This window comes from Amphiprion ocellaris, chromosome 22, assembly GCF_022539595.1.
Source record: "Amphiprion ocellaris isolate individual 3 ecotype Okinawa chromosome 22, ASM2253959v1, whole genome shotgun sequence".
NCBI lineage: Eukaryota > Metazoa > Chordata > Actinopteri > Pomacentridae > Amphiprion > Amphiprion ocellaris.
Window position 1 is genome coordinate 6,677,915 of NC_072787.1, and position 9,203 is coordinate 6,687,117.

Here is a 9,203-nt window from a genome sequence, read left to right on the forward strand (position 1 = left end):
CTCTACTATTCAATGTGAGCTAAGTAGAAAATATCATTTCATTCACAGCAACTTTTAAGGTCCAATGTTTTCTTGTGTGGTGCTCAGTGGTTGAGTTGTCCTTGTGAATCCATCAGTACACCCTAAGTATCAATACACCTTCAACCCTAACCATTAGTTTTTTATCACTGAGACTCTTCAGTGACATTTAGTGATGATTGAATCTTCGAGTGTTTAAAAGATGTTTGTGAATTTCAAACATATAATGTGATTAGCAAAGAGCTTAGATTTCCTCACTTGGAGGAAAATAAAGTTTTAGTCCTTCTGGTGCACTTCTGCAGCACTACCTGTAATATTATTAGCAATAATTTCAAAAGTACTCACTATACAAAATAGGCTCTGTCAGAGATATTTTATCTTATACTACAGGATTATTTTTTCTAAAACATTACCATGCAAATTTTAGATTTTGTTGCTGGCTGCTGTCAAACCTATTGTACACATTTACACTTAGGTGGGTAATTCTTCTCTTATAACAATGGCTTGTATTTTATGTGCTCTTAAGATTTTAGAAAGCTAGAATCTCAGTACAGTACACAAAAAATGTGGTTTCTTTTCACTACTGACTACCAGCACTGATAGCATTCAGGCCTCCAGTGGAGAACAAGCACTTCCCCCAAACCAAATTAAACCTGTTTTAATAGCCACCACCCTGACAGCTTCTCTGCTGCCCCTAACAAGCACTGAGTAAGACTCAAGTGTTCCTCAGCACAACATGTTGATGCTAATAATAAAGAATGTGTGAACCTGTTTCTGCCATGATCCCCAGACCAGTGTCAGTCTGAAGCCCTGCGACAGGACAGACACCGTGAGGCCTGCCACGCAGCAGCAGCAAGGTGACACCAGAAGACAGACAGACTAGCTGGCAGACTAAAGCAGACAGGTAAACAGACAGACAAACAGGGCCGGGGCAATGCCCCAGAGAGCAATGACACGAGCCAGTGCCTCCCCGCTGCCACACATAGACCCAGACTGAGCAGGCAGGCAGGAGGGGAGCGGGTGGCTTTCAAATGACTGAAGATGCGAGCGTAGACGCGCAGCACCCCGCTCACCTCAAACACACAGCCTGTAATGACTGGAGACATGGCTGCTTTCCCGAGAGAGAAAAACAAGAGGAGGGAGGGGGCGCAGCACAGACGCTCTACCAGCTCTTCCCCAACAAACCCTAATGGCTGGGGCTCAATAAACAGCAGCAATGGCAACAACAACCCAAATAAGCCATGACGGCGCGTGGGGTACCTGAGCGAGGTTCTAATTGATCATCCTCGGCTGGAGACTTCCCACTCCTCGCTTCCACTGTAACACATGCACGCCTCTCGTACGTGCCACAGCCACACTTTTCCATCATGGCTATTCTTAGTGCAGATGTGTGCTATACTGCTGGAATCCTCATTCTGAGCTCAGCTGCTTTAGCTGTAAACATATTCCTGAAACATTTATTCATAGAGAGAGGGCTCCTTATCTGGGCTGATGTTATGAAGTTGTCACACAGGACTTATTTCTGGAGCACAGCTCTACACTGTCAGCTAATGCAGACATGCAGTCAAAGCGTGTCCAACATAAGCCCACAGTCGGCTGACCTATTGTGAGAATTAATTAACAGCCGTGGCAGATTTTAGCACAGTTATTTGGGACTTTCTGTACGTAGGTGTGATATGTGGGTCAGCGGGGAGTGACACGGCTGGGCGTCATGTCATGTCACGCTATCAGCCGGTGACAGCCGCTCAGAGCAGCCTCAATAAGCGCGCTGATCCCGGCCGAGCCTGCTGACCAGCACAGTTAACATTCCCTTCCTTTACAGCCGCCTAATCCAGGAATTTAACAATGCGCCTGGCCTTCCAAACCAGGGATCAAATTCTCCCGGTTGACTCCGTATTAGCCCAGCCAGCACATGCAGCCCCGGCCCTGTGCCCACCCACAAAGCCGCCGAGCAGAAAATTCACACACTCACACCCTCGCTTCATTCTGCAGCCCCCCAGCCACATGCAACACTGAGTAACAGAGGGCTGTTAATAAGAGCTCTGCTCCTCTTCTGTTTCCTACGGCTTTCTTTCTTGTCTTTATTTCCTCCTGTGTGTTTCCATGTCCTGACACAGCTAACCTGTGAAAATACATTGACACCAATTGAGATGCGAGCTCTTTAACTTGCATTATGTTTCCTGACATTGACAAAAAGGTGTGCAGAGCGGGCCGTGTTTGCACAGAGGCAGCCGGAGCAAATCCAGGGAGAAAAGAGGCGAGAAAACCGGACACATCCTGACATGCAATTAGGCCACAACCGCACTTTGGGAGCTTTGCAATTAGTGAGTGTCATTTTTGAGTTTTATTTTCCTTCTTTGTGTAGTCACCCTTCAGTTTGAGCTCCTAGCGTTTCAGTTCAGGCTATCACAAGGTCAGATAGAAGAGATACCCTACGCCAGTGTCGGAACCTCTCAGCTGTATGCGGTAATTACTGGTGTCCTTGATATTTGATGTGAAATGGGGATGGTAACCTTTAGTGTTTGCCTGTTAGCCCACCTTCCCCCTCCTCTCGACGCTCCTGCCCTCGATTCCTGCCGCCTCCCTCCCCTCTGCTCCTGGGAGTACGGATGGAAATCAGGAGGCTCACTTTGGAGGGAAATGTGAAGTGTGTTTGAGTGCCAGCTGGTGCCCTGGGATTGGTTAAACATCTACCGGCCAAATGGCGCCCTGTCATTGCTGTGAAGCGAGTGACGCCGTTTGATGGGACCTGCTGTCCAGGGGAGGACGGGCGAAAGGGCGAAGGGCACAGGGATGCACACTTTGGTCCTATTTATAACTGTCACTGGAGCGGTGATTTTGTGCACGACTCTGATCAAATATTTACCATATTCAAGGAAATATCAAGTTTGAGGCATCGGATTTTGATGAGAACATGTAGAAGTGGTAAATACTGACTCAGCAAAACTAGGATTAGGGTGTTAAGATCCTTAAGTTACTTACAAATTCTTAAAAGCACATCCACTCCTCCTCCCTCATTAAAAAACACAGAATCCATGAATATAAAATTGGAGCCAAACTCTTGACTAAAAGTCTCTTTTTTCACATTCTTGTCTGCAGTTCCACTAAATCAGAACCATGAGCATCGTGTTTTTATGCTTCCACCGTTGCATAACTGATGTTTGAGTTGCTGTAATGAATGAATGAGAATCAGCTGATTCCACCACTGCCAACGTATGCAGGGGGGATTCACAGGAGGATTTTCAAAGAGGGTTTTATTTACCCAGGGATTAATGAAGTAATTCACATAAAAATAACCTAGCACAACTCAACATGACGTGAACAGATCTGAACACAGATGAAATGAGAACTTATATGCTGACTGATTGCACCATTGCAGCAACAAAAGGGTAACAAAAACACAAACACTTTAATAAAAATACAGCAGAAAGTGAACTGCCTGTCATCTGAAATAAATTAAATTACTTATGTTCCCAATCCTTAGCTCAGGTTTCAGGGGTGCATCTTTCCTGAGGACTGACTTATCCATCCATTAGTGCTATTAACTCCAAGGAAATCAAAATCAAATCAAAGAAATTAAAAGTCAACTCAACAAGCTGCCAGCAAAACTAGATGAAACTGTGAATATGTTATATGCTACTGTTCAAAAGTTCAGGGTCACCCAGGCAATTCCATGTTTTCCATGAAAACTCACACTTTTATTCATGTACTAACATAACTGCACAAGGGTTTTCTAATCATCAATGAGCCTTTCAACACCATTAGCTAACACAATGTAGCATTAGAACACAGGAGTGATGGTTGCTGGAAATGTTCCTCTGTACCCCTATGGAGATATTCCATTAAAAATCAGCTGTTTCCAGCTAGAATAGTCATTTACCACATTAACAATGTCTAGATTGTATTTCTGATTCATTTAATGTTATCTTCATTGAAAAAAATGCTTTTCTTTCAAAAATAAGGACATTTCCAAGTGACCCCAAACTTTTGAACAGTAGTGTATGTGCTTATCTGTATGCAAAACCATGTACACAGTGAATGTGTTGTCAAAAGTGGACAAAACTAAATGACAACTAAAAGAAACCAAGGTGTGTGAGAGCAGGAGGGTTATCAACCTTTAAATCAGTGGTTTGACAGCAGCTGGGAGCATCACAGAGTTGAAGGAGTCCAAACAATGCGTCACCAGAATGGATGATCTGTACGGATCACAGCTATTCTAGGGACTTTGTGGGCTGACTTGTTAACTCCTTTCCTCATGAAGAGTTGTTAATGTTTCTCAGAAAAAGTGTGCTCATGTGATTGTGGTCATCTGGACTGAGGAGGAGAGCAGCAGTGCATTTAGTCAATCAGCAGCCATGCCGAAACAACCAATCAGTGTTTCCCTTTGCCTGTCCATGGAAACATATCTTCTTTTTCTTCTAATATTTAGTTAAATTTGCAGTTAAACTACAGTATAGCAATGACAGCCTCAAAAACACACATTCAGACTTCTGAGTTTGATATATGACAAATGTAAAGAACCAATCTCGCTGACTTGCAGGTTGGGACTGTTTTTATCATGAATGTTCTTCAGAATTGGTTTCTAGATTGAATATGTATGGCTGAATTACTCCAATATTACAAATTGCTATTGTGTAGTGCAGAGTATTTTAAAGTGTTTGAGAAGAGCTGTAGGTGAGCTGGAGTGCTTGAGTGGAGAAGTTGGGGAGGGGTGAGTGGAGAGTACCTCATAGATTTGCCCATTCCAGGGGTTGCAATGGTGTAGCGCTAAATCTAAGACATTTTGAGACAGAAAGATCTTATGTCCACAGAAATAGTTAGAGAGATGAGTGTTTAGGGGTTAAATGAACAACCAGAGATGGACTTTATGTCCTGAATGACTAACAATCTATGTTGTTGGTCAGAAATCCAGAAGTGTGCAGTCTGACTTTCTGTAGTTCAGCATGAACTCATGTCAATGCACTTGTGCAAGAACAAACAATAAAAACGTGGTGCAAACTAGAGAAAGTGATGTGTGGATAGAATCTCTGGAGACCTAGTTAATAAATCTCCAGTAACAGTGATCAAAGCACAGTGACTACAAGTAAAGCTGTTTTCTTCATCTGTTCTTGTCTGAATAGAACTTTACCGGAACATCAATGGGCCAGCCTTAGACACACATGGAGCAAACCAGCCCTGCCCCCTGTGATCTGCTCTGCTGCAAATACATACGAAGACGATGTAATTTATGGGTCCTGCGTACGTTCAGAGTGAGCACTCCCGGCTGGCTGACTGAACGTACAGTCTGAGCACAGTCTGAGGTCAAAGGATTAACGGATGATTAAATTGTGTAATGTGAGTTGACACATCATGCAAAACAAACAGTGTCTGCCTGGCTTTAAACTGAGATTTAAGGTCTGCTGAGTTTCTCCTTCAGGAGATGAATGTGGAAAAAAGCATTCCAGTATCAGACGCTGCACGTCATTCTGCATAGTCAAGATCAAACATCAGCAAAACACCTTGATGAAAGAAAGGAACGGCTTCAACATAAGCTCTGATATACTCACATCTTTATATTCACAAAGATACTAAAAGAAAGAGCAAGCAGGACAATGGGTATCTTATAAGATGGTTGAGCTGCACTGCTGTTTGTTAGGTAATGAAACATTCTTGGGAGGATTTGCAGACTGGACTTGTGATTACTTGCTCATATGAAAGCTTATGCCATAGCCAGAGAACTGAAACTCTAACATGGCCTGTAGCTGCTAATTAGACTAACAACAGTCCTGCCGTCAGTCTCTGATGAGCTGCTTTAATTGGCAGAGCAACAACTGAAAAAAAGAAAAGCCTCATGGCCATTACTAGAAGCTACACCTGTGATAGAGAAAGCTCCTCAGTCTGCCGCCTTTATTTAAAGTCAAATCAAACATCCCTGACTTGATTCAAGCTCGTTATAATGAAAGAAGTCGAGTGCTTTATTTGCACACATCTGTCATTGCTGCTCCTGCTATCATGTCAGCATGTTGTGCAGCATACTTGAAATACTGTGCTATCGACACCCTATGCGATAACATTCAAGTGCAAATGCAGCGTGTTGCAACATGCCAGGTGTTTTGACAGTCGGACGGTGTTATACGTCTCCCTCAAGCGCCTACATCTAGTGCTGCGTGCTGTGCCAACCTGTGAACACCCCCCACCCCAGCTGAATAGCAGCGGCTTATATAACGCAGCCTCACACTAATCAGTCTGTGCACCTCGTGTTTACGTTCGCCCCTCGCTGTTTTTCTTGGAGGTCCTGTTCTGAAAGGGAAGAGGATGGAAAGGGTGAGGCGCTCGTGAGTAAACATGCGCAAACACCTGCATATCTGAGATGCCTGGCAGGAATTATCATCACAGTCCACTGTAAACATACACGCACGCTGATCTCTGTGCACATGCTTAACAAAAGCTGAGGAACTCCTGCCTCGTCTGCAAACAAAAAGCGGCAGCCGGGAAACACTGCGAGGATTGACTGGGATGGATTGTACCGGTGGCCCTGGTTGAGACTTGTCACTGGAAGACAAGGGGCAGAAAAAAAGGGGGAAAGATTTGTGTTGAAACACGTTTTAAAAGAGGTACCTACTCTTATAAACAGGGAGGACTGGGAATATCTTGCCGTTTGCTCAATCCACTGGTAGAAAATATAGAAACTGCATCAATAAAAAAAAAAATCACAGCTGTACTGCAATAGGCTATAATATTGCAATTACAATTGGTCAGGGAATTCAGCAGTAAAATGATAATAGCTTTCCATTACAGCAGTGGCAATAAAGATATTTGCAGCCGCATTATCTACACCTATTGATATTTTTTGTCATTACTTTTTCAGCTAATTTCAAGTCAGCCGTTCTTTAGGACTCCTATTGATTTGGAGTGAAAACAGAAGTGGTATGCGGCGATAGGAAGATGAAAGGAGGACTGAATGTGGCAGAGCGACTGAGGTCAGCAGCGCTGTCCGGTCGCAATCTCCATCTTCATCCCATTGTCCAGGCGTGGGTGCCTGGCTGAATGGGAGCTTTTCTTTCTCTGCGATAAACTTTTGACCCCGAAGTATCTCCTCCTTGTGCAAACATGCCGACCTTGGCTCGCCATTCAGCGGAGAGCCGCGGCCGCTGAAAGGGGGTGATGCTGATGTATTCTGATAAGCAGATAGCGTACACGGTTAAGTTGCAAGGGGAAAAGTTTGATAAACTCGCCACGGCGAATTCTGCACTTGTGTCGTGTTTAATGGCTCTATTTTGAGAAACCAGGTCAATGCTTCTTGTTCTGGGAGAGCATCCTTCACTCCCAACCCAAAATACAACCTCTTTTGCTTCCTCCAGGTGAGCATCGTTACCCAAAAACCAAGCCGTGTCAGGGCACGCCACCGAGTATTTGTGACAAACTGCTCAAGCGGTGGCTGGTTATTATTTATGGAGTCTTGTTATAAAGTCTCATTGTTGATGCTCGCTTCGGGCACCTGCATGCATTTTCATCACAGAGCGCTCATCTCCCATCCTTTCATCAGATGTCATTAGCATCAGGTTGTGACCGATGTCCCTGAAATCTCGCTGCACTCTCCGAGATCCTCTTGGAGGTGTTTTTTACTTCAATAAAATAAGAGCTGGGAAGAGGGGGAGATGAAGGGAGCTTTGTGGGAGTGATTGCCACCTGCCACTTCATTCAACTGCATTTTAATCTGGGGTGTCTGGAAGAATCTCGTTCGGCAAATGACTTCACCGGAGGAGTGGCGGCGCTTGAGGAAGGGAGTAGAGATTTGAGCTGCAGATACCTCGTAACAAATCACCTGGATATGAACTATTCGCTTTCTAATGGGAATCCATATTCATCTTCCTCTCCAAAAGCTCTCCTGTGGGGATGCAGATGTGCGACTACTTTTATATCTTCTCCTTATCCACTTCCCCATCCATGTACCCTAATCAAAACCCCCACATATTTTAGGGCCCTACACCATCCGCTCACTCATATTGAATTTCCATTGCTCCACCATTGAGTTTATGGACCGTCTTTGGGGATTATTAATGACACCACACACAGTTACACATATGAATATGGAGATCAGCCATATTGTCCATACGTTTTCCTATATAACAGGATTGATCTAAATCTCTAATGTCTTTTTTGACTGATGGCACCACCCTTCTGCTCAATGTGCTTTTCTTAATAACGTGCCTCCCTCACTCCCATTATCTGTGTATTTAAAACCCCCTAAAATGCAGCTGTGAATGATAAGTCTCCTCCACACAAACTCCTACAGTGGCTTCAATTTAATCTGTGGCATAGATAAAGAGGTCAACTTCATGCTACATGGGATCAAATTGAAAATATAACAGGTTTAGTTCTGGTGGTCTTTTTTCAATGTACAGAATTTGCGTTTTATTCAGGCATCTTGAAGGGCACCTTCATGGGCGTTGCTATTTCAGGAGCGTGCTGCTCTATGAGTGCGATACCAAGACAAGATATGTAGGATGAATTATTACAGTAAAGGGATTTTATTTATTAACTGGCCCATGGAAGTTGGGAGTGTGCCAACTGTTGCTGTTCCATTCAGGGGCCTATCATCTGTATTGTCGAAGGGCAGATAAATACTGTATGGCTGTATTCATGCTTAGAGATAATTTATAGCCGCGCAGTCTGAATTTACATTGGCTGAGAATTAGTCTGAAGATCGTTGGTGAACAGCCAGCATACGAGGGCTTACAAAGACACCATTATAGGATGTGCTGAGCTGGGTTTTATATCAGTAAGTGAAGATACTGATACTTTGGAGTTTGGTTAAAGGGAAACTTCACCAAGTTTACAGAGGTAGACTTCTCTGTCTCTGGTGGAGCTTGTGAAACAGGAGAAAATAGGAAGATGTTACAAGGCTTGATCTGCTTGGAAATACATTCATAAGCCTCCATTAGAGTTTGAAAGAGAGGTAAAAATGGCTAACTTGCATTGTGGGAAATGTTGGATTCAGTGCTTTAGAGGGTTCACTCATAATAGTGATTGGAATTCAGGACTTCTAGGCGATTCTAGTTCTGTAACTGACAGTTGATTCACCACTTTGGTTCAGAATGAAGTCTTGGTTGACATGAAATTTCAAACAGCCATTCATTACCCCCAGGCGGATGTATTTTTGAGTGTGATCACAAAAAGGATCTTTCATGGTTTGGAGTAAAAGG